The sequence below is a fragment of the Cupressus sempervirens genome, chromosome 11, assembly GCF_028749045.1.
Source record: "Cupressus sempervirens isolate cs-2001-9-10 chromosome 11, ASM2874904v1, whole genome shotgun sequence".
Lineage (NCBI taxonomy): Eukaryota > Viridiplantae > Streptophyta > Pinopsida > Cupressales > Cupressaceae > Cupressus > Cupressus sempervirens.
In genome coordinates this window covers 139,010,479-139,037,713 of record NC_143128.1, presented here as the reverse complement: position 1 = coordinate 139,037,713, position 27,235 = coordinate 139,010,479, and the positions used below count along the sequence as shown (strand labels likewise).

The 27,235-nt window shown below is 36.1% G+C and overlaps 1 pseudogene; it reads right to left on the bottom strand.

The window, feature by feature from the left end:
• The window catches only part of LOC149528590 (alpha-xylosidase 1-like), a 95,531-nt pseudogene that overhangs the window by 44,796 nt on the left and 23,500 nt on the right, over positions 1-27,235 (bottom strand).

Here is a 27,235-nt window from a genome sequence, read left to right as displayed (position 1 = left end):
CAACTGATTTCTGTGGTTGCTGAGTGATCCTTTGGTTGTAAAGTGATTCCTTTGATTGTCAAGTGATCCTTTGGTTGACAAGTTCTCCATAGTTGTTGAGCATTGGAGGATGTCAAGTTTGTAGCTACTACTAAGCGATTCTTTAGATGCCAAGCTTGTGTGGATGTTGAGCTTTCATTTGCTAAGTAGTCTATCTAGTTCTAGTTTTGGCTGACCTAGCTCACATTTAATTCTAGTATAGGTAGTTAATATATGATGTGAGCTGACTTCTGGCTTGATTATGCATTTAATGTAAAGGTTTATTAGTTGGTATTTGCATCAGGTTGACTTGTGGCCATTCTAGATCTTCTAGAATCTTTTGTAAGCCATTTTGGCAAGTATTTAAGGAGGTCTAGGATTGAGTTTTAGGGGGCATTAGAATGATAAGGAGAGGGAATGTGAAGTAGGATCATCATAGATTATAATTGAGTTATTATTGGTTGTAACCAATAAGGCCTTATAGTTGGGCATGTATGTGAATTATCTAATGAATCAATATGAATTTTGTTTCTTCTCTCCTTGGTGTTATTCTTTTGTTGTTGTGTTTCCATTGTGTTGACTCTTGCAGGGTGGATTGGATAGTTGGGTGTCCCTTTTGCCCTAGTTACTTTGTCCCTCCTTACATTATGTGACATCAAAGCTTGAGGTTCATCTTTGTGGTGATTGGGTCATGTAGAACCTTAAGTGAATTTGGTTGTGGGGTAGCAAATCTATGGATTTGACCTATTACTTGCAGAGGGTTACAATCTTAAAGGAACCTAATTATTAAAGATCGTTCAAGGTAGATGAAATGCTAATAATTCTATATTGAATCAATTTAGACAAATTGCAGCCAAATTAGATGTTGTGGAGACAACCCAGAGGAGAAGAGCAAATCTTGATAATGTAAGTGATGATGAAGTAGTAGCACCAAACCATAATCTAGAATCATAAGAAGACAAAGATGAAGCAAGGTTGTTGAGAGTGTTGTCTAAGGAAAATTCAAAGCCTATTGTAGAAGTAGTTCCTGATGATGGAAAATTGGATACCAATGTTGTGTTAGATTGGATCTCAGATATGGAGAAGTTCTTTGAGTATGAAAGTACTCCTAATAATAGGAAGGTGAAGATTACAATTACTAGGTTGAAAGGTCATGCTTCACTATGGTAGGAGCATTTGCAAACTAATATACAAAGGAGAGGAAATGAGAAGATCAAAATTTGGCCAAAAATGGTAAACAAGGGAAAGAACAAATGCCTTCCTACTAATTACCAAGTTAGCTTGTTGAGAAAGATGCAAAATTTGAGACAAAAGGACATGAGTGTGAAAGAGTATATTGAGGAATTCTATAGATTAGACATCAAATCTAGACATGTGGCTGATGATACTAAAAATATTGTAGGGTACATAAATGGATTGAGATCTAGAATTCAAGATGAAATAAGTTTTTTGAAGTTGTAAAGTGTAGAAGAAGCATATCAATATGCCTTGAAAGCTTAGGAGATCTTGACAAAGAAGCATAAACAAAGACAAAGAGGTAAAGGAAGATCTAATGGTGAAGGTGGCAGATCTAACAGTTCTATGGAAGATAAAGGTAAATCTAAATGGAAGAGTGATGATAAAGAAAAAAATAAGTGGAAAGATGGTAGTTCTTACCAAGGAGGTACTAGTTCTTACCAAGGAAGAGGTAATTCTTATCTTAGAGGTGGTTTTTGTGGTAATTGTTTTAGATGTAGTAAAGAAGTGCATAGATCTTTTGAATGTAGATCCTCTAAAAGTGGGCAAGGTAACAAAAATGTTATTATTCAAAGAGATGATGAGGGTTCACTAATTGGACCTGAGGCTGGTGAAAATATGATGGTGAGAAGAACCTTATGTAATAAGGGAAGTGATGAGGAACCTATTTTAAGGAGAAATATTTTCAAGAACAAATATAAGATGGCTAGAAAATGGTGCAAAGTGATCATTGATAGTGGGAATTCAACATATTTGGCATCAAAAGAGCTAGTTACAAAGTTTCAATTGCAGAGGCTAAAACATCCCAAGCCTTATCACATTTCATGGATAAAAGATGAGCATAAGATATTTGTAAGTGAGCAATGCCTTATGAAGTTCAAGATTGGACATTACTTTGATGAAGTTTTGTGTGATATAATGCCTATGGATTACTATCATATTTTCTTGGGTAGACCTCGACAATATGATAGATATGCTATACATGATGGAAGATTGAATCAATATACTCTTTGGGTGAATAGGAAGAACTAAAAATTATTGCCTTTTATTGAAGTTGAGATGATATTAGTTGTACTACACTAAAATTTTGCATAGTTAATGGAAATAAATTTGAAAAGGAAGTAAAGGAGAATCAAATTTGTTTTGCTATAGTTCCTAGAGGACTAAGTTTTGGTAGTAATGCCTGAGCAATAGAAGCTAGTAATGATTGAATGACAGGAGATCGTAGTAGTTGAGTACTAGAAGAAATTGTAGAATTGTTGAATGAGTATAAAGATATTATTGTTGAGGATATTCCTAATGGGTTACCTCTAGTAAGAAGCATAAGTCATTGTATGGATCTGATTATGGAGCTAGTTTTCCAAACAAAGCACTATATAGATTGACACCTATAGAGAATGAAGAATTTAACAAAAAAGTGCATGAGTTGTTGGAGAAAGGTTTGATTAGAGAAAGTTTGAGTCCATGTGTTGTTCCTTCTATATTGGAACCTAAGAAGAATGGAGAATGGAGAATGTGTACTGATTCTAGAGCTATTAACCTGACCATAGTGAAATATAGGTTTCCTATGCTAAGGATGGATGACATAATGGATTGTTTGAGTGAAGCAAAATATTTTACCAAGAGTGACTTAGAGAGTGGCTATTATTACATCAAAATTAGAGAAGGTTATGAATGGAATACTACTTTCAAGATAAAAGATGGTTTTTATGAAAGGTTGGTTATGCCTTTTGGTTTGACTAATGCACCTAGTACTTTCATGAGATTGATGAATTAATTTCTAAAAAGATTTTTGGGTAAGTTTGTGATTGTTTACTTCGATTACATTCTAATATTCAATAAGACTAAGGAAGAACATTTTGAGCATATTAAACATGTATTATAGAAATTGAAAGAGGAGAAGCTACTAGTTAATATGAAGAAGTGTTCTTTTACGGAAGAGGAGATTATGTATTTGTGATTTGTGATTTTAGCTAATGGTTTGAAAATGGATCCTGAGAAAGTTAAAGCAATTTTGGAGTGGCCTACACCTAGGAATGTGGGTGAGTTAATATCATTTCATGGTTTAGCTAATTTCTACAAAAAATTTATAAGGAACTTTAGTTACATTTGTAATGCCATGACTGAGACAATGAGAGGAGATAAAAAGGAATTTAAATGGACACATGGAGCTGATAAGAGTTTTGAGCCATTGAAAAAAAAGGTTGATAAGTTACTTGTATTGGATTTGCATAATTTCAATAAGGTATTTCAAGTTGAATGTGCTGCTAGTGGTAGTGCAATAGCAGTTGTACTGAGTAAAGAAGGTAAACCTATTGCTTTCTTTAGTGAAAAGTTGAATGATGCTAAAAGGAAGTATTCTATGTATTATTGAGAGTTTTATGCTATTGTTCAAGCCTTGAAGAAGTGGAGACATTATTTGATTCCTAAGGAGTTTGTGTTGTATATTGATCATAAAGTGTTATAGTACTTGGGAAGTCAACATGAATTGAATCAGAGACATATGAAGTGGGTTGAGTATTTGCAGAGTTTCACATTTGTGATCAAGCATAAGAGTGGAGTTACTATTATCATTGAGGTTTGCACCCTTGTCCAAAGTTTCTATCTAATGACGACCTCGTGAAACATGGAAACAAGGTCGGCTTCCTCTTACTATCAGGATGCGCCTAACTACTCTTGGAGAGGAAAAAAGAGAAGGAGAGCATGAAAGCAAATCTACCTAATCTAATCTAAAGAGGTGATGCGCCAAAATAGAGTTTTCAAACCAATCTCTTCCCATATATGCACTATTGAACCAGAATGAAACTAAGGATATATACATTCAGACTTGCTTTAATCTAATAATCACATGCAGATCAGAAGACCAGAATGAATGACACAAGGAAAGAGAGATTCACTTATATTATCATTCATAGGCCAAAGAGGTACAGTCATGTAGATCATAGATCCCTACAAAACACCAATAAGACGCAAAGAGTTCTTGCACTTTCATACCAATGGCTGAAAGAGATAAGGTAGAAAATCATGTAGTTTAGAGGCATAGGGGAATTTACACTAAGAATCTGCAACGCAATAACAGAGAAAATAGAGAAAGGTCCCCCCCACAAAATTCTACAAAATTTGCATTTATAGTTCAGGCATAAATGAGATGTCCTCTCTCTGTAATTATTCCACAACCACTGCATTGAAGTCCTATAGAGAATAATCAAGGAGAAAGTCTAATTTAGGTATAGATCTAGACGCATTGATATATGATCCTCTATGTCAAATAGTTCCTTGAGAAGATAGAAGTGACACCATTAAGCTACTCTAACTAGGTAGATGGATTGGATTGGAGGCAGAGTGTTGTTCCTTGTCTTGCATTCATTTTGGGTTGGTTGGGATTGATTACAGAGATTAGATTTGTAAGATAATCCTAGTTTTCCATTATTTTGGCTCGTGAATCAGCAAGTCAATGAGTCAAACTAAAATTGCAAGTAGAACGAGCCACGTGGGCCAATAATTTCTTTCCTTTCTACCACCTCGCAAGGTCTTCCCCAGTTGACCACCTCTTTCATTACTAATCGTGCCTTCTTCTTTAAAAAATCTTGACCACAACGTTATACTAACCACTGGCCACTAACCATCAATGCCTTAACTACTGTTTATACCCTAGCTGGACCTCATGATCCAAACTGGCACCAACTGATGGTTTCAAAATACTTGGCTCCACCCTACCATGCATCATCGAGGCACTATGTCACTATGTGTAATATCCTCACAGCTTTCCATACTGAAATAGCACCCATTGTTGATGTTTCAAAATATGGTAGTGAGCAAGATGGATCTGACCTATCAGTATACCAACCAATAAGATACTGGCCACATGCCAACCTGTCTGAAAAATCCTCAGTTGCAGCCCACCAAGGGAAGTAGGACCCACATTCTACACAATCATACCTTAGCCAATGAAAAAATTGACCAACTACCAATGTGTTCCAAATTTGATCATTGATATCTGACGGGGCATACTTGGGACCCACCTTCCTTCTAATATTGTTGTAGTATCACTTTCCATCTGGCCGCTATGTCACTAATGACAAGGAACATAGATTTTCCAATAGTGCCATAGCACCCACTAGGGATCTATCAAAACTCAGTGTCGAACAAACAAAAAGGAAAAGGGAGGACGTACCGGCCACGTGGCCAAAAAGTGCTATGTCGCTATGGCAAAACAACGTGCAACTTCCCATAGCAAGATAGTGCCAACTGTTGATCTTCTTTAGATCTAACGATGGGGACTTGCGGGCTAGCAAAAACATTAAAATGCGCAGGGAAAGAAATATATAAAGTTGAGTGTAAAGTATTTTGTGCCCCTTTTGAATATTTGAATATTTAAAACTTGTAAATGTTACTACATTGAATTCAAATGTGGTGATTCTAGGAGGAAGGCAAAAATGACCAACAAATTTGGTGACTCAGAGGGGACACAAGCCAGCTATGCATAGACCAGCGACCTCATGCATCCATTAGGCTATAGAGTCAAAAAGATGTGGATCTTGTGTATACTGTGAAACACTAACCCTACCTCTGAGAGGAAAACCCTGAAACCCTTATCTCTGCAACTGGAACAAGAGACTAAAACCTCCTTCTACAACTTTCAAAATTTCAAAAATTGTTGTCTCATGGAGACAATCCAATGCTCATGCACTTCTTGGAAAATAGGGAACTAAAAAGAAACAAAAATACTCTAACTACACACAGAACCTCAACCCCTATCAGAAACATGGCTTGAGATAGATCTGATTGAATGGAATGGGCAAAATTTCACCACTTCGCTTACTTAATTGGAAAGCATTGGCCTACTTGCAACTAACAATTAGATAGGGACCACTCCATAATGTATCAAACTTTGAGTATCTTCCTGGTTTTTCCCTATTTGCATCCCATTTTAGAACCAAATCTCCCTCTCAAAATATTTTGACCCTAGCCTTCCTGTCAAAACTCTTTTTTACCTATTGCTAGTGTGTCTCTAGGGTCTGTATGGCTTTACTTCTCTTCTCTTCCAGCTCCATCAGCTCTACCATTCTTACTATCATGACATCATCTTCAACAACTCCAACTAATGAGCTAGCTCTAGGGATGGGAACTCTAATGAAATTGGAAGTCTTGCTTCTCTACCATAAACTAACACAAATTTTGAATTCCTTATTGACCTTTTAGGTGTTATTCTGTCATCCCACAATGCAGTCTTCAGTTTTTTATGCCAACACCTCTAGTTATCTTCTATTGTCTTTTTCATGATCTTGATCAAGTTCTTATTGGATGACTCAGCCAAGCCATTACCTTGAGGATAGTAGTTTGATGATGTGCTCGAGTAAATGTTTTGGTCAATTGCCCATGCACAGATCTGAGCTCCTACAAATGACTTTGCATTATCTAAAATAATGGTTGAAGGGGCACCAAACCTAGTCACAATTCCATCAAGGAACTCAACAATTGAAGATTCAGTTGCATCCTTCAATGCAACTGCCTCTATCCATCTGGTGAAGTAATCTGTAGTAGCTAAAATCTATTTATGACCTAAATTAGAAGGAGGATTGATAGGGCCTATGAAATCCAATCCCCATTGGGCAAAATGTTGGTCCACCTAAATGGGATGAAGGGGAAGAGCTGCAAGCTTTTGTTTACCAGAAAAGAAAGCACATTTCTCACACTTCCTCACATACCTATGACAATCATGAAATAGGGACGACCAATAATAACTAGCCCTCATGATCTTCATTGCACTTGTCCTTGTTGAGAAATGACCACCATTAGGACCATCATGAAGTTTTTTGATCATTCTTTCAGCCTAGTCTGTATCAAGGCATCTTAATAGGGGCTCCATTAAAATCTTTTCTAAAGAGGCCACCATCAACTATGACATAAGGAATTGACTATAATCTTTATTGTCTCCTTTTAGTTCTATCTAATCCTTGAGGGTATCCATTGCCTAATAATAAATTCATCATATCATCCATCCAACTCCTTGGGTCACTATTTCTTACCTCTTGTTGCTCTGTTAGTATCATAGCAGCTTCCTCATCAAGTTCTTGATATTATAACATATGTTTACACAACCCCCTCCCTCTTACCAGCTTGGTAATCTGAATGTCAATATCATATTTCATCACTATAGTAATCCAGCCAACTCTTTTATTACTAATATCTTTGCTCAAAAGGAAATCCTTCACACTAGAATGGGGTACTAACAAATGAAGCCTATTATGAGATAGGAGGTGTCTAAATTTCTTTAAAGCTCTAATGAATACAAGGGCTTGCTTCTCTACATAGCTATATTTTTCTTCATATTCTTTAAGCCCTTCACTAAAGAAAGCTATGGGCTACTCATCACCTTTATCATTTCTTTGAGTTAGGATAGCAGAAATGCTTGACTCGCCACCTAGGGTATAAAGGATGAAATATTTCTCAAATTTTGGATTCATGAGAGTAGGGGCTTAGGCTATGGCTGTCTTGATCTCTTCAAAACTTTCCTTTCCTTCCTTGGTCCATGCAAAGACCATACCTTTCTTGAGCATAGCTATAAGAGGTTTCACCATGGTAGCAAGATTAGGGATAAATCTTCACACAAAATTTATCCTACCTAAGAAACTTTGCAGCCCTTTCTTGTGTTTAGGAAGAGGAAGGGAAAGTATTGCTTTTTTTCTCTTTGGATCAATGGTTAAGCCATCCTTAGATACAATATGTCTTAATAATTTTCCTTGGTTAGTAGCAAAGACACACTTGCTTGGGTTAAGGGAAACCCCACACTCTCTACATCTTAAGAATACCTAGATCTTAGGTGATTGAAATGATCTTCTACATCCTTTGAATACATAGTGATATCATTGAGGTAAACTAAGACAAACTTGTCAATCAATCTTTTGAAGGACATCTCCATTGCCTTCTGAAATGTAGCACCTACATTGGTTAGCCCAAATGGAATCTTACAATAAGCATAGGTACCCCATTTAGTGGTAAATGTAGTCTTGTATCTATCAGACTCTTTAACCAGCAATTGATTGTAGCTAGAAAATCCATCAAGAAATGAAAATCTCTTTGAACCACTGACCTTGGACAAAATCTACTCCATAGAAGGGAGAGGATGGTGATCTTTAAGGGAAGCTTGGTTAAGGTACCTAAAGTCCACACACAATCTAATTTCTCCATTCTTCTTCCTAACAGGGACAAGGTTTGCTACCCATAATGAGTTTTTGATGGGAAAAATTATATTGGCCTCAATCAACTTGGATAGCTCTTTTCTCATTAGGGGTTCAATCTTGAGATTCATTGGCCTCTGCTTTTGGCTTACTGGTTTTCCATTATCAACTAAATCTATAGTATGTTGAATTAACCTTTGGTCAAAACCCTTTAAATCATCATATGTCCATGCAAATATATCATTAAATTCTTGACATAGATGAATAAAACTCTCCTGCTCAATTTCAGAACATACCTTACCCATGTTCAAGGATTTTCCATCAGTAACCATGACTGGAATATGATCATCTTCATTAGTAGCTAGGTTCATGTCTCTGCCTCTTTCTTGGTCATCAGGATTGAAAACACTCTCTAAGCTAATGAGACTCTTAGGAATTTTTTTAGAACTAAGATTAATGATCTGATCACCAGACTGATCCTATAGTCTTAACTAATTTTTACCTAAAAATTTTGCTTCATTCTACAAGAAGCAGACAATTTTCTCATCGAATTCAAACACCTGCCAATAGATGTTTTTATTAGGGATAGCAGGCCTTACTACCACTCTAATTTGTTGCTCCTTCTTTTCTTCAAGATTCCTTGGTACATCATAAGATGCACCTATTGTTGCAAGTCTATCAGCATGTCTATTTTCTTTTCTAGGGATGCTTTGAATATTAAATGCATTAAAACCCTCAAGAAAATCCCATACCCTATTTTTATAAGACTCAAGCAAACCATTCTTGGTGGTATTCTAATTTTCTCACTTTCTCCATACACCCTTAAGGCTTGGATTCCTCTTTTTTTATCAAGTAGGAGACCTTGAATCAAGGATTCATACTCAGCTACATTATTAGTGCACCTGAATTGGAGCCTAAAGGAGAAGTAGTACCTTGTGCAGGAGAAATCAACATCACACTAGCCCCTAACCCAATCTTATTCCTTGATCCATCAAAGTACATACTCCATATCCCACTCATATCTTTTTTAGTACCCACAAGATTGGGAACTAGAGCATCTTTTTCCAATATACAATATGTACTAAGACCTGTCTCAAGGGTTTCTAACATATGGTCAAATTGATACGCATTAGCACATTCATCCAAGAAAAAATTAGGTATCTCTACTAGGGGAGTGGTGGGCTCATTCACTATGTCATTCTTATCCATCTCTAGGATAGGGCAATTCATGTTGATGGAATTAGGGGTGTAAGATTAAGTATGATGGAGGGCTTGAGGCTCTACTCTGATTGAAGCATTGGCTCCATATCTCATCTTGAAAGACATATATGACCAATTAGAAGATATAAAACCACCTATTTGGGAGTGAAGTCTCTTGACAGACAGATGGCAAAATATGGCTTGACCTCATAAACAAAGATATCTTGGGTTACAATACAACTAGGGCATACATGTAAGGCCATCTCCACATTCCTAAGGATCCCTATAGTCTTGACAGTACTACCATCCAACTATAATACATCCCTAACAATGGGCTCATATTTCATTCCCAAAGCATTAGCAACACACCTAGGCATCACTGAACTGCTAGCCCCTGAATCAATCATGCAATTATGGATTAGTTTTCCCCCTATAATTAGAGAAACATAGAATGGAGGAGGTCTAACCTTTTCACTTGTTTCTACCTCCCTTGATGGTTTTACTAGGCTTGTGGCACTTTCCATGCTGAGTGTTTGATCCTTTGGTTTAATTCTTTCCAATTCTTGCTGCAACAACCTCTTTTGCACGAGTATAGTAGCAACAGCATCCCACATGGAGATATTCACATTTGAATTCTTCATTTTCTCTACCACATTGAATGGCATAGCAGGTGTTTTGGTAGAACCCTTGGGCACTGGGATTGTATGAGGTTGAGATGGAATAACCTAAGGATCACTTGCATCCTTTCTGCCATGATTTTGCCTTTGCTACTGAAAGGTACTTGATTGATTATTTGTTGCTTGCTCATGAGATATCACATTTGAAGTTGAGGCCTGATTGGGAGGAGGGACAACATCTTCCATAGCTCTTCTTTTTCTTCTAGTGTTATGAGCAATGGAATCCTGGTTTACATTACAATGCTCCTACATTTGATGATTCATAAAAGAGTAATCGTCCTGTCTTTGCATATCTAAGACATCTTTAAATTGGTCCTCCTTGTATGATTTTTTTTGTTGTAGGTTCTTGAACTATCAAAGCCATAAAATATTTAGCCTTTTGACACATATAATAGGCATAGGAGTAGTTATAGGAGGGACAAAAATCTTGATCTTGAGCCATATTTTTTTGAGGGACTATTGCCCTGCTTTGGTTTACATTTGAGGTTGAAGCATGGCCACCCTGCCCACTCTAATAAAAAGAATTGTTCCAATGATTAGGATTTGGAGGCCTACCACTGCTTGGAGTTTGATATTGCAATTGATGAGGCTTACTACCTTGAGCTTTTTGTCTTTCTAAGGTTATTACCTTGTTGCTTATTTTCTGCATCATAGAGGAGTTATCCTCTAGCTTCTTCCCATAATCTAGCGATCTTTTCTCTAGGTTCTTTTCTCTTTTATCCATGTTCTACATCAGAGATTGCATCATCTCTTTGATTTCATCTATCCCATTTGAAGATGTGGAAGCTTGAGGGACTGGGATAAGGGATTGTGATGTAGAAGTTGTGGGAAGAGGAGCCATTTCTGGTTGATGATTTGGAACATCAGGGAAGAAAGGCATAGGATGCCTTGGAGCTAGCTTACCTCCTTGTATTAGGATGTTCTCTAATTTTATTGCTATGTCATAAGCATTAGGCAAGGTATCTCCTCCCATAGTTTGGATTGTAGTGGAAATATCACTGTTGAAAGCCCTAAGGTAATGCAAGAAGGCATTACCAGGGGTAGGCTTCATTGAAGTAGGTATTTTATCCCATGTCTTTTGAAATCTATAATTAAAATCAGTCATACATTCATGAGGGGCTCTTTTTATAGTAGTCAATTTCTTTAAAAGTGATAAATAGTCACTTTATCCTCAAAATGTTTGCACAATCATGTTCCTAATCCATCTCAATTTGTTATAGAACCATGAGCTAAACCACTATACCATTGTAGTGCTTTTCCTTTCAAGGATGAGGCTAGGAGCCTAACTACAACATCATCCTCTGTAATACAATGGATATTGCAGACATTTGAAACCTCTTGAATGTTTTCTAAGGGGGAGATAGAAGTTTCACTAGTAAACTCTGGTATACTTTTGAGGGCAGCTACTAGTATGTCATGTCTTTGGGCTAATAAGAGATGGCTCCCACCATTAAAGGTGGCAAAAGTATGAGCTCTAAAAAATGCCATATAGACAAGTGATTTATTAATATGTATTGATGGCAGTCTAGGTTGAGATCTAACAGTAGGAGGAGTAGAGATAGATCTTGTAGGTGTATTTGTTACTATTGCACTCCTAACTAGTGATAAAGATATTCTAGTCTTCCTTCTTCTAGGGTTTGAAAATGAAAGCTCTTGATATTGAAACTTACCTCTAGAAGATGCCCTTGTTTCAGCTCTGGGCATAAATCACTGCAACTTTGGTCTGGAACCAGATATGTATTTGAAGCTTAGAGTCTCTAAGTACTTTGAAGAATAAGCCTCTTGAAGGCTTAAAAACTGAAGCCATTACTATCTCCTTGGTATTGATCCTGAAATCTTCCCTTTTGACACCAGTAGGCTTGAAATTTCCTAAAAAGTTATCCCACTGGGTGTGCCAAAAACTGTTGTCACTGAGGTTTCCACCCTTGTCCAAAGTTTCTACCTAAGGATGACCTCATGAAACATGGAAACAACCTCCAAGCTATGGAACTTGAACTATGAGGTTGAGTCTCCGGAGAAGGCCAGCTTCCTCTTACTATCATGATGTACCTAACTACTCTTAGAGAGGAAAAGAGAGAAGGAGAGCATGAAATAAAATGTACCTAATCTAATCTAAAGAGGTGATGCACCAAAATAGAGTGTTAAGACCAATCTCTTCCCATATATGCACTATTAAACAAGAATGAAACTAAGGATATACACATTCAGACTTGCTTTAATCTAGTAATCACATGTAGATCAAAAGACTGGGATGAATGACACAAGGATAGAGAGATTCACTTATATTATCATTCATAGGCCAAAGAGATACAGTCATGTAGATCGTAGATCTTTACAAAACACCAGTAAGAGGCAAAGAGTTCTTGCACTTTCATACCAATGGCTAAAAGAGATAAGGCATAAAATCATGTAGTTTAGAGGCACAGGGGAATTTACACTGAGAATCTATAGAACAATAACAGAGAAAATAGAGAAAAGTCCCCCCTACAAAATTTTACAAAATTTTCCTTTATAGTTAACTAAGATGTCCTCTCCCTGCAATTATTACACAACCACTGCATTGAAGTCCCATAGAGAATAATCAAGGAGAAAGTCTTATTTGGGTATAGATCCAGATGCATTGATATCTGATCCTCTATGTTAAATAATTCCTTAAGAAGCTAGAAGTGGCACCATTAAGCCACTCTGACCAGGTAGATGGATTGGATCAGAGGTGGAGTGTTCTTCTTTGTCTCACATTCATTCTGGGTTGGTTGGGATTGATTATACAGATCAGATTCACAAGATAACCCTAGTTTTCCATCATTTTGCCTCATGAATCAGCAAGTCAATGAGTCAAATTGAAATTGTAAGTAGGACAAGCCATGTGGACCAATAATTTCTTTCCTTTCTTCCACCTCGCAAGGTCTTCCCTAGTTGACCACCTATTTTATTACTAACTGCACCATCTTCTTTAAAAAATCTTGACCACAATGTTATACTAACCATCGACCACTAATTATCAATGCCTTAACTGTTGTTTATACCCTAGCCAGACCTTGTGATCTAAACTAACACCAATCGGTAGTTTCAAAATACTTGGCCCTATCTTGCCACGCATTGCTGAGGTTCTATGTCACTATGCGTAATATCCTCGCAGCTTTCCATAGAGAGATAGCACCCACCATTGATGTTCTGAGATCTGGCAGTGAGCAAGATAGATCTGACCTATTAGTATACCAACCAATAAGAAACTGGCCATGTGACAACCTGTCTAACAGATCCTCGTTTGCGGCCCACCAAGGGAAGTAGGACCCACATTCTACACAATCATACCTTAGCCAATGAAAAAGTTGACCAACTGCCAATGTGTGCCAAATTTCATCATTGATATCTGATGAGGCATACTTGGGACCCACCTTCCTTCTGATGTTGCCACAGTATCACTTTCTGTTTGGGCGCTAAGTCGCTAACGGCGAGGAACATGAATTTTTTGATAGTGCCATAGTGCCCTTCGAGGATCTATAAAAACTTGGCACCAGAGAAACAACAAGTAAAAGAGAGGATCCATTGGCCACATGGCTAAAAGGTGCTATTTTGCTATGGCAAAACAACGTGCAACTTCCCATAGCACGATAGCACCAACCATTAATCTTCCTTAGATCTTTTACTTGCAGGCCTACAGAAACATTAAAATTTGTAGGGAAAGAAATATATAAGGTTGACCGTAAAGTATTTTGTGCCCCTTTTGAATATTTGAATATTTAAGACTTGTAAACATTACTACATTGAATTAAAATGTGGTCATTCTGGTGAGAAGGCAAAAATGACCAATAGTTACTAACAAAGTTGTTGATGCATTGAGCAGAAGATGTTCTTTATTGACTAAGATGAAGGTTAAAGTTCTTGGTTTTGATGAAATAAAAGAGTTGTATGATACTAACCCTATTTTTTTTGAGGTGTGGATAGATTTTAGAGCACCAAATTTAACCGATCACATAAGTAAGTATGATTAATATTTTATTAAAGAAGGTATGTTTTTTATTAAGGAAAATAGGCTTTAAAAGGGCCTTGAAACCCAAACATAATAAAAATAGTCTATAATAGAGCATAAAAGGTTACAAACTAAGCCTAAAGGAAAAAAAAAAGAATATCTCTTTAAACAAAGATACAAATAGAAATAAAGCCAAGGAGAGATGCTAAAACACCAAGGCTGCTTAAAAAAGGCTAGGGCACTTAGATGATATCTCTCAGCATTTCAATTGTGTTGATCTCCAACTTTGATAGCTTGCTTGCTACCTTCTTTATCCCAGAAGGTTCCCGATCTGGGGCCAACGTATCCTTTTTACTAGTGTTGGATCTAGTTTTCTTCCTTGCAACTTCATCCAAAGTCATATCCTTTAAGTTGTGGATGTCAAGGTCCTACTCCCTTCTAATGCTCTGATCATTCATATAGTGGATGAACTTCTTGATGTTCTCATTGTCCTTAAGGATGATAGAGCTTTTCTCAACTATACCTTTCATTATATTGTCCATCACATGATTTCTATTGTGGACTTTCTCCACCCTTGTATCCATGCTTTTTTCATCCTTGTTGACCCTATTCCTTAAGCTATAGGTCTCCCTTTCCAAAGTGCTCATTCTATGTTTGAGTTCAAGGATTTTGTAGAAAAGCCATTTGTTTTTTCAAAGTTGTCCACCATGTTGTCTTTGCATTATTAATGACATCCATATCTAGGTTCTCCTTAGTGATGTCACTAAACATAACCAAAGTAGGATCGATCAACTCCTCCAACTAGATTTTTCCCTCTTCATTTTCCTTGATCAAAGTTCTAATTAGCTCCTATTTAATGGCCATAAAGGTTGAAGCAGAGTCAAAGTTCCTCCACACCACCTTCCTCTCCTTCCCCATGATTGATCATCTAGAGGTACTAGTGTCAAAGTCCTTATAGCCTTGTTTAGGTCCCTCCCTATAAATGGGGTCCCCTTCCATCTTCTCTCTCTGCTCCCCCTATTTGTCCTTGTCATCTAGGGTTTTCCTTTTTTGATTCCTTGACACCGTGGTCTCCCTCTCTTTCCTTGCCAACAATTTGATAGTGATGATCCTCTTACTCTTCTTTCATTCCTTACCTTCCCCTTCCCTAATCCTCTCCTCTTCCCCAAAATTTTCTTCACCTGTGTCCATCCCTTCAGCTCGTTCATTATAACCCCTATCCAAAGAAGTGTCAATGTCTTGTGTGGGCTCGTGGTACACAATTTTGTCCTTGTTATCAATTTTGAGGGATTTTTCACCAAGCCATGGTGTGGGGACTCAAAGTCATCTCAATCCATGTGCATCTCAAGGATTTCCTCCATATCTAAAGGTGAATAAGTCTCATCAAACTCATCATAATCCCCTTTTATTTTCTTGCTCTCTTTCCTATCTTTGATTTGTTTACTAATAGTCCTAGCTTTGAAGTATTCATAGATTAACATTAGCAACCCCTCACTGAGTGCTAGATTTCTAGTTTTATTTTCTTTATACTCATTAATATTATCATTCATGGATGAGTAAAGGTAGATGGGGATAGAGATTTTTGCCCATATCCATAATAGAGAACTCTACACCATCGATTTTAACTATGCCCTCATTCTAGTTTCTAACCATACTTTTGGTTACAGAGGGTTTCCATCCTTGGAGGCATTCAATATAATTCATTATTTATCCTCTCCTCATGATATTCCACACCTTGGATCTTATTCTCCACTTCTGGACTTCATCCTTTGGTTCCCTCCTATGTCTTTCTCCAACCATGGTGTTCTTCTCAATGTAGTCTCTGTAGTCAGTATCAGAACCCTTCAAAACCTACAAGCCTTTGGCTCTCCTCATTTTCTTACACCTTCTTTTCACCTTTTGAATTTTCTTCCCACAATTGTTACTTGACATAGGTTGATGGATATTGTAGATATGGGAAGTATGAGAAATATCATACTTCCACCTCACAACTTTGCATATTCCCAATAAATCATTGATTATCATAATAAATCAACACATGTTATTACTAACTATAACCTTAAACTTACTAACTTTCATTATGGAATTTAATTATATGCAATCTACTTAGGATACGATCCCTTTAGATGACCTCATTAAACTTTGATGGGATATCATGTCCATCTATCCAGTTAAATGCCTCATTATACTTGACTTCCCAATTTGCCAACCTATCTACCACATTGTTGGCCTCATAGTACTCGTGTGCCATATAGGTTTTCTCAAAACTTTGTAGGTATTGGATGCATTCATCAATAGTATTTGTAGTATTCCAAGTAGGCTTGTTCCTTCCATTGAGGCAATCAATTATGCTTTTAGAGTCTCCTTCTTGCCAAAGCAATTTCACTCCAATTTCTTTTGCTAGCTTGATTATCTGGTGTGCCACAATGGCCTCTACATAATGATTAGTTTGAATCCAAAGGGGGATAGTGAAAGTAGCAATCCCTTTCCCATGCTCATTTCTTATGATGCCACCAACCCCAACCTTTCCTGGGTTTCCTTTTGTCGCCCCATTACAATTAGCCTTAAGCCAACCCTCACTTTTGTCTTTGACCATTGTATTTAGAGGGGGGATGGGCCTTTAGTGTTGGTGTAATTTTCCATCAAAGCATTCATACATTTGTGAAAAACCACTTTGGCATTAGACTCCTTATCCTTGAAGATTTGATTATTCTACTCTTTCCAGACCCCCTACCACACATGAGGTAAGGCTCAAATTCATAAAGTCTTAGATTCCTTATCAACCATCCCAAATTTCCATTGAACAAAGAGCTCTAGAATATTGGATGGAAAACACCAGGATAGGTTGAAAAAAATAGGAAAAGAGTCCAAATACAATTAATAAAAGGATAGTGACTAAACATATGGTCAACACTCTCACTATTATTTTTGCATAAGATACATCTATTGGGCATCATGTTACCTCTTTTGGTGAGGTTATCCATTGTGAGAATATAATTTTGGAGCAAGTTCCAAAAGAAAATGTTGATATTTGGGAAAAGGCCTAGATACTAGGCTTGGCCCTGAAATTGCAGTGTCTCATTGCCAGAGGCCACACTATAAAGACCATGCATAGTCTCCCCCTAGATAATGGAATCTTTATTGTGGGAAAGAGGAATATGTCTAACCATATCCATCAATGGCTTTAGCTCCTCAGAAATCTCTGCCAAGTCAATCCACCCATTGTGAATTATGCAGTCACTCACCCTACTCCCAAATCTTTCAATGAAAACATTAGCCCATCTGTTGTAAGCCTCATTTTCCTAGTGAGGACCTGAACTGAGTTAGTCATCAAGCCAAAATTTAATATCTTCCCCATTTCCCACATGCCATTTGGCTTTCTCAAAGGTAAGATCCTTAGTTCTCATAAGACTATTCTAGATGGAAGATCCTCTGGGGTCAAGATCCCTATTAATGAACTATTTAAGATTGAGATTATTGGCATTTTTGGACATCAAAATATCTCTCCATTCACCTTTTTTTTTGAATATTCTCCAAATATATTTTTCTATAAGAGCTAAGTTGAATGATTTTTGTTTATGAATCCCCAACTCCCCTTGCTTCTTATATCTGCAAATGGAATCCCATGTCACCAATGGCTATTTCTTGCTCTCATCAATGCCTGACCACATAAAGTTCCTTTAGATAGCTTCAAGGTGGTTAGCCACCTTGTAAGGAATAGGACAAAGGCTAAGAGCATAATTAGGTAAATTTTATTAAGTAGAATTAATTAGAGTCACCTTACATATCTAGCTCAAAGTAATACCTTTCCAACCAACAAGCTTCCTATTGAATCTATCTACTAGATTATCCCAAAAGGCTTCTAGAGGATTAAGCCCCAAGGGAAGCCCTAAATAAGTGGAAGGAAGAGATCTATCCTTGCACCCCAAAATCTCTACTATTTTCTTTTCTCTTTTAACTAGGGTATTGAAGAAAAACACCAAGCTCTTGTCCTAGTTAATGAGCTGCCTAGAGGCCCTAGAGTAAGTGTTCAAATTTTTTTAATAAATCTAGCCTCCCTCACCAAAGACTCACTCCCCATAATAGTATCATCAAAAAAAATTTGGTGTGTAAAGACCAAAGAACTAGAAGATGCCATCAAACCGACAAAAGCCCCTCTACCCCTATTGGAGTTGATGAGTTTGCCTAGGCCTTTAGCCAAAATGATGAAGAGGAGATGGGATAAAGGGTCTCCCTAGTAAAGACCCTTGGAGGGTTCAAAATAATCAAGGGGGGCCCATTCACATGGACCACAAAGAGGGGAGTGCAAACTAGCTGGAAAAATAGCTTCCTCACTTTAGCATTAAAACCAAAAGCATCAAGAATTCTATCCAAAAACCCCTAGTCCACCCTATCATAAGCCTTGGAAAGATATAGCTTGAGAAGAAATCCTTTCTACTTCCCCACCTCCAAAGAATGGATAACTTCATGGACCTCCATGATGGAATCTAGAATTTTCCTGCCAGGTACAAAGATCAACTATTGGGGTGAGATGATCTCTAGAAGAAGATTGATAAGTCTTTTAGCAAGAACTTTCAGAAAAAATCTTGTTAAAAATAGTTGCAAAGAATAATAGCCCTGAAAGAACCAAAGGAACCTACCCCAATAAGTTTAGGAGTCAAAACCAGAAAAGTAACATTAACTTCTTTCAGAAGGTCTTTAGCATCAAAGAATTCTTGGAGAGCTTTAACAATATTAGCATGAATAATATCCCAATACAACTAAAAGAAGAAAGTAGGGAAACCATTAGGGCCAGGGTCTTTCTTAGCTAGAAGATCAAAAATTTCCTTTCTAATTCCATCATACTTGGGTATAGCTAATAAGGCCTAGTTCTAAGCATTAACAATGATCTTGGGGATGGAGTTAACAACCTCTTTGTTCGGGCTAGAGGCCTTCTCAACCAAAAGATTCAAGAAGGTATGTTGTTCAAAGGTATTCAGTTGTGTATCCTAGAAGTTCTATGAGGTTGAATTTGACCAAAAAAAAGCATAGTGGTGGATTGGATGGGCATTTTGGAATTGATAAGACATTGAGCTTGTTGAAAGAAAAGTATTACTAGCCACAAATGTATAAGGATGTTCAAAAGTTTATAAAGAGTTATGGAGTTTGTCAAGTTGTAAAAAGAGTAAGCTGAAATGTGAGTTTGTATACACCTATTACTATTCCTAAGAAACCTTGGAGTGACATCAATATGGATTTTTTTCTTGGATGACCTAAGATAGTGAAGGGGTATGTTTCCATATTTGTTGTAGTGGATAGATTTTCTAAGATGGCTCATTCATACCTTGTAAGAAGACATCAGATGCTTAGCATGTTGCTGAAATTTTCTTTAAAGAGATTGTGAGATTGGATGGATTACCAAGAAGTATTATCTCTGACAAAAATAGTAAGTTTGTTGGTTATTTTTGTAAACTTTTTGGAAGAAGATGGGTACTGAGTTGAAATGCAGTTCTACATTCCATTTGCAGACTAATGGATAGACAAAGGTTGTGAATAGAATTTTGGGTAATTTGTTGAGATGTTTAGTTGGAGATAAGCCAAGTAATTAGAAGATGGCATTAGCACAAGATGAATTTTCATATAATAATTTTGTGAATAGGAGTATAGGGAAGACACATTTTGAGATTGTTACTAGAATGCAGCATAGAGGAGCATCAGATTTAAGGGATGTTGCTAATTTAGAGAAGAGAAGTGTTCCAAAAGAAGAATTTACTAACTTTATGGAGTCTTAGCATAAAGAAGAATATGACATAGAGGAGTGTCAGATTTAAGGAATGTTGCTAGTTTAGAGAAGAGAAGTGTTCCAAGAGAAGAATTTACTAACTTTATGGAGTCTTAGCATAAAGAAATGAAGCTAAAGTTGGTACAAATAAATTAGAAGTACAAGGAGAATTCTGATTATTCTAGAAGACATCATGCTTTTTAAGTTGATGATGAGGTGATGGTTCATTTGAAGAAATGGAGATTTTCAGTTGGAGCATACAGTAAGCTGAAGATGAAGAAGTTTGGACCTTGTAAGATCTTGAATAAGTTTGATAGTAGTAATGCTTATGAAGTTGAGTTACTTGATGGCATGGATATATGTCCTATATTCAATATTGTGGATTTATATAAGTATTGTTAGTAAACAGTTTTGCCTTTCAATAAGAATTATAGAACATGACTCAATACACCTAAAAAGAAAGAGAAAATATACTAACAAATGGATAGATTATCATTTTATTGATAATCCTCCTCTGAATTGAGAGGTACAACTCCCTCACATATGATATTCAATGAATGTGATACTTGGTTATGTCTTTAACCTGAAGACACGAAGGGTTTTTCAAACATTCATCCATCAATATGGAATAAATGCGATCAATAGATTGCTAAACTAGAAAGTGAATGAAAAACCATTAAACAACCATATGACTATCTACCATATTTCCATACGATAGAGAAAATGAAAGAGAGAAATTTGTAAACATCTTTATGCAAAAGTGTGAATACATAACTATAAGATTACATATATCACATCTGACATAATAATAAAGAACTGCATCTAAAAGAGAAATAAAAGGACACCAAAATCCTTTCAGATTAGAAACACAAATGCATATGATTGTAAAATCTAACACACTTGTGTCCCTCTTTATTTCAAAGACATGATAAAACAATAATAGTACTGTTCAATCCCCTTATCATATTCAATCTGCATAAAATGAAACTGCTTCTTCTATTACAAAATAGAAATCTCTTCTCCCTATAGTAGCAGCTATAGAACTCCTCTCATAGAAAAAGAAGAACCCTTCTCTTATTATTTTTTGCACTATTTATCTTCTCTTTCTGTCCATTCTTTTTCAGTTTGAATAACTATTTCTTGAAACTGCTCCCAACCTTTCATATTCCACTGTCCATTATTGAGTAAGAGTGATGTATCAAAAAAATAAAAATAAACATTATGATATTTCTTACATTCATCCAAACTCCTCTTATGGACACCTGTCACTAAAAAAATGAATGGCATGTACATGTTGGACAGGTGGCGTATGCTGGTTACAGATTGCAATTATAATCCTATAACTGTCATTAATATACTACCGCACTCAAATAGTCATAATGTTTGATCCGTCAGAAATCTTGTAAAATGGCTAGGAGAGAATTTACATACCTAGATTTCCTCAAACATATCCAAAATTCAGCTCAATCCAATAGTTGGATTAAAATTTGTGAGCCCTACAACATGACTATTTTTCTAATTGCAGAACATTTTCCATTTGCTAGTATGTTGACAGACCCGCATACAGTCCATCATAACTTTTGACTTTGACCAAATTTTTAAAATCGCTTCAATGAAAATTGAGAAAACTTTATTTTCTACAACATATCAAAAATTGAGAAAAATCCAACTGTGGGATAAAAATTTATGCTCCTCCGAATGTGACTTTTATTTTAATGCAGATAAAAATCTGTAGTTACAGGTTGTATTAAAACTGACAACAATATATACACCAATACCTGCACTTGAATCTCATGTTGGAATTTACTTGTAAGTTGCATAAGAGCCTACCTATTATTTCTCCACCATAAATGCCCATATTCATTTATGAATTTATCAAGCGCCTGGAAAGCCAAAATATATTACTTATAATGAAATAAGGCCTGATTTTGAATTCATATCCTCCATTATCATCAATGCATCTTTCATGGAAGATAACAATGATTTCCTTTGACTTCCATCTCATATCATTATCCACCATCCTCTTCTAGCCTCAAGTCTTAGACTTGGAACTTTGAAACAAGGTCTAAGCTTGATTTTGAATTTGAGCCACACATTCCAACTGTTGAATCTGGGTCATTGATCTATGAACTGCATCATTGAAACTGTCCATGAGATTTGAAATTAAGAATGGTGGATTATTTTCAGGATTCACCATTTCAAATACAATTTTGAAGCTCCCAATCTTGATTGAATCATAATGATTCTCAAACTTCTGATTGCTAGGGCTGAAACTGAAACTTTGAACTGAGCACTGCATTTTGCACCGATTCCAACATAAACTCGAAGTTGAAGTTGAACTAACCTGAAACTTCAACTTCAACTTCAACCTCATCATATGTGAATAGGAATGCTAACAAATAGGAAAATGACTGGCCTATTTTTAACATTTTGTGCTAATGAAAAAACTTGAAGTTGAACTTGAACTAGCTAGAAGATTCAACTTCGACTTCAACACTTGAAAGTATATTATGAACTCACTGAACTTGAAGTTGAACTGACCCAAAGGTTCAACTTCAACTTCAACTTGGGCACTCCCATGACTTGAATGTTTGATGTTAAGGCTAAAGAAAAATATAACTATAACAAATATCATGAGTCGGATGATGAAGTTATTATACCTAACAATTATCCTAAGAAATAGATTGAAAAGATTAAATAGATATTGGATTATAGAGTTGGCAAAAGCACAAGAGGAAAAGACTACTATGAGTATTTGGTGAAGTGGAAAAATAGACTAGTTGAACATGCTACATGGATTTCTCAATCTGAGTTGGATTTAGCTTAGGTTGTGACACTTGCATGATTCAAGAGAATAATTTCTTCCAACCCTAGTTTTTTGATGTAGGAGCATCCTAGGATGCCTTGTAATACTACACTTTTGTTCATTCTACCAATTTTTGTTGAGCTCCAATTATTGTCGAGTGCCAATTTTTAATTGTTGTTGAGTTCTTAGTTATTGCTATGTGATTTATGTGGTTGCTAAGTGATCTTTTTGTTTTTGGATGATTCCTTTGATTTTCGAGTGGTCCTTTAGTTTTTGAGTTCTCTATGGTTGCCAAACATTGGAGGATGTCAAGTTCTTAGTTGCTATTGAGAGATTATTTGGATGCCAAGCTTGTGTGGATGCCAAGTGCTAGTTTTGAAAAGCTTTCATTTACCGAGTATTCTATGGATGGTTCTAGTTTTGGCCAACCTTGCTCACTTATAATTCTAGTATAGGTAGTTATTATCTAATTTGATTTGACTTGTGGCTAGATTATGCATTTAATGTAAGGGTTTGTTAGTTGGTATTTGCATCAAGCTGACTTGTGGCCTTTGTATATTCTAGAATCATTTGTAAGCCATTTTGGCAAGTATTTAAGGAGGTTTAGGATTGAGTTTTAGGGGGAATTAGAATGATAAGGAGAGGGAATGAGAAGTAGGATCATCATGGATTGTAATTGAGTTATTATTAGCCATAACCCAAAAGGCCTTACAACTGCACATGTTTGTGGATTATTGGATGAATCAATAATCATTGTGTTCCTTCTCTCCTTGGCACTATTTTGTTGTTATTGTATTTCCACTATGTTGACTCTTGTACAGTGGATTGGATAGCTGGGTGTGCCTTTGGCCCTAGTTACTCATCCCTCCTTGCATCACAAATACACCTTTGACATTTATTTTGGATGCTTTGGTTGGCCCAACTTCCAAAGACCCTACCTCTAGAACTATTTCCTTGATTGCCTATTATAACCACTTTTTGGAAACCTCAGCTTCTAAATTACATGCTTGGATTGGCACAAGTGCCTATCTAGTGAGTTTTTGGGCCTCATCTAGGCACTTTAAGGCCTCTAACAATGAGCTCAAAGTTTATATACCAAAATTGCAAACCAAAAATCTATAATAAATCCATGAATATGCATAATATAGCACTAAGTCTCAACTAGTATGCTAATATATCCAACATGAATATCTAGCTTTGAAATTAGGACGTTTTGAGCTCATATGATTCACTTACTAAGTACCAATCCTCCATAGACAACAACCCTTATTCAAACAACTAAAATGAAATATTTTTGGGTGATGCAAGATTTCTCTTACATTGAGAATTCTCCTACATCACATATACATTAACATTTATGGTATCTAATGGAACTTGAAGTGTTACATATGCACTATTAGACTAATTAGATATTTCCTAATTAACTCTAGTTTGTTAAAGCTAAACTTTAGGCACATAATAATTAATTTTTTATTAATTATTATGATGCAACCTTGGTTAGACCTTTTTAGGGTTTTGATCTCCTTTATAAGGACGATCTCTCTTTGTAATTTTTAATTGATTCACTTTTGATTATAGCAATCTCTTTTTTTCTCATCAAGAATGTCTCATCTATGGATTTTGGAATTCTAGCCTCCATAGCTTTTGCTTCTCTCTTTCTGTAATAGGTGTTTGCATGTGGGTGATTCTTGCAAACTATGGGGTTGATCTTTCATCGACTTCAGCATGGTATTAGAGCTCCAGATCTTCATGCCCCTATTTTTTTCTTGAGAGATTTGACGTCAGTTTTAAGATTTGAGCTTTCAGCAATTTTTATTGGCTCTAGGAGGAGTTCATTGATTTTTTAGGCACTTTGAGCAAAATTGGTCATTGCTATTGAGCTCAAAGAACTCAAAACCCTCATTTTCATATAAAATATACCCAGTTTATATGTTGTTGATATATGAGGAAAAAAAAATTTGCACCCAGGCCATATTGTCCTAGGCTCAAAAATTGAGGTGGTTATTTTTATTTTATTAAAAATATCATAATTTTTTGTTTACAAAAACATTATTAGTTTTTGTTAAAAAATTGTTTATGGTATGAAGTAGAAGTGTTGATATTGGGGCATGTCCCTTTTTTGTGTGTATGAACTTTTAGTTGAATGTGGGCCCCTAATAGGTCTGATAAATACCTTGGGCCTTTCCCATCACTAAATGTTGCTCCCCTCACTGTCAAATTTTTTGTTGCATGTGGTTCATCAGTCCCACACCTTGGCTAGCCCCTGTGGGACCTTCCACTTTGATGCATCCCACCTCTTTATGCCTAGTTAGCCCATGGTGGATGGTAATTTATTGGATTCACTTCCCATGCTCATAAGATCAACTCTTGGCCACATTTTTGTGGTGGTTAAGATAGGATGGGACTTCTTTTTTTAATATGTCACAAGTGAAGTTGAATACAATCCCTCCAACTACTACACATTTAATGTACCACATTGACCTCGGGATCGTAGTCTTCAATTTGTGAAAATGGTGGTTTTACCCTTTCAACGATGCACTATTTCTCCTTGGTGATTTTTTGGATTTTTTTAGGCTTTAAAAATATTTTTTTATGCATGATTGTTGGGCATTTGATCCTAACATCAACCTTTTTGTACCAAGGACCACCTCATCCTTTGTGTAGCCAACTTTCTTGAAGATCTCAATTTCTTCAGGAGGATCCTTGCACATTATAACCTTGGGCTAGATCAGCCTTTCACATTGGTCTCGTGTATTTTTTATAGCAATGATATTTTAGTTTGACCACTCGTGATTCTAGCACCCTTCATTTTGAGTTCAACTCAGATTGGAGTTGCACTCTTAACCTATGTGCAATGCTCTTTCTGAGCCTTTACATTAGTGGACATGCAAAATACTTGGCTCTTGCCACACTCATTGAGGACCTCTAATTTTTCATCCATCTAATTCAAAATCCATGTGGCATTTTTTTTTTTTTGGTGGATACAACATCCTCCCATGCCACATTGTTTGGTAGAATGATTTGTTTTTGGAGACTCATGTTTATCGACTACCTTTGATTAAGTCTCATTGATCCCAACTCTAGTTTGGCGATCCAAATTGGCACAACAAGTAGATTTACATTATTTATGGATCTCCTCTACCTTTTTTTCCCTCTATCTATATTTATATCTAGTGTTTGAAGGTGTGATTGCTAGATTTTATGGGAACAAGTTATTTTGCTAGTAGTATATTTTTAGCTTTTTCCATTTTAATTGGGAAAACCAAGTTGCTAACATGTCCCATCAGTGTTGACTAAATTTCTTGTAGCACAATTAGCACCTATTTTTTAGGAATTGAAGGTCCACCATGGTTTTGACTCGTATAGTTTCTTTTTTGGGCATGTATGATCAATTCACCTAGCACATGACAATTTGTCTATTTTTTGGCAATTTTTTTGAAACATGCTTTCTTGGCCAAGGATTTTTACCCCGGCACCTACCCTTTGATCTCATGATAGTGACCTTTTCATCATCCTATTTTATTTCTAGTATCTAGATTTTTTTGCCTCGACAACCATTTGACCATCAAATTTGGGGTCATCATTTGCTGATATTAGCACCATGTCAGCATTGAATCAACACTTCTATCACCCTTCTAGGCTTTTTTTGGACCTACCTTCACATTTTTGCTCATATCATGGGCATACAAACTCTGTTATCTAAAAAAACATATTTTCAGAAAGCTAGTTCTGAACTCATAACAATGTTATAGGTGTATTCCAATATTGATGCTTTTTTATTGCTTTTTATAATGTCAAAGTCAAGGGTATAGTTTTGTAATCTAAGAGACATATATCTAATCACTGATTTGAGAATTCTTTATATCAATGGAAAGATCTTTATGAGTTATTTTGAATGATACTAGTTATTTTTCCAGATTCTACTCCAAGTACATTCTACTTAGTCTTTTGTATTTTTGCATCCTAGTGGATATCTTGGCTGTTTTAAGTCTAAGGATTGATTTTGTTGCTTCAGATGATTTTTCATGACCTATACTTTCTATTGTATTAGTCGTATGTCTCTTCTACTCTATTTAGACATCTTTGTATGCATTCTTGTAAAAACATTGAGATAACATGCCATACTCCATCTATATTTTTCTTTTATTAATTTTGCCTTGTTTTTGCCTTCTAATTTGAGCAATTTTTTGCCCCACTTTTGTTTTGTAAATGGTTGGCAAAAGTGAGTTATGCATATTTAGATGAAGTCAATTTTTATCCCATGAATGCTTGAGTCTAGATCTAGATTACTAATGGCTAGGTGATCTTTATCAAATTTTCCCAAAATGTCTTCTATATCAATAAAGTTGGGTAGGTTATTGTTTTTTCTATTAATTTGAGGGG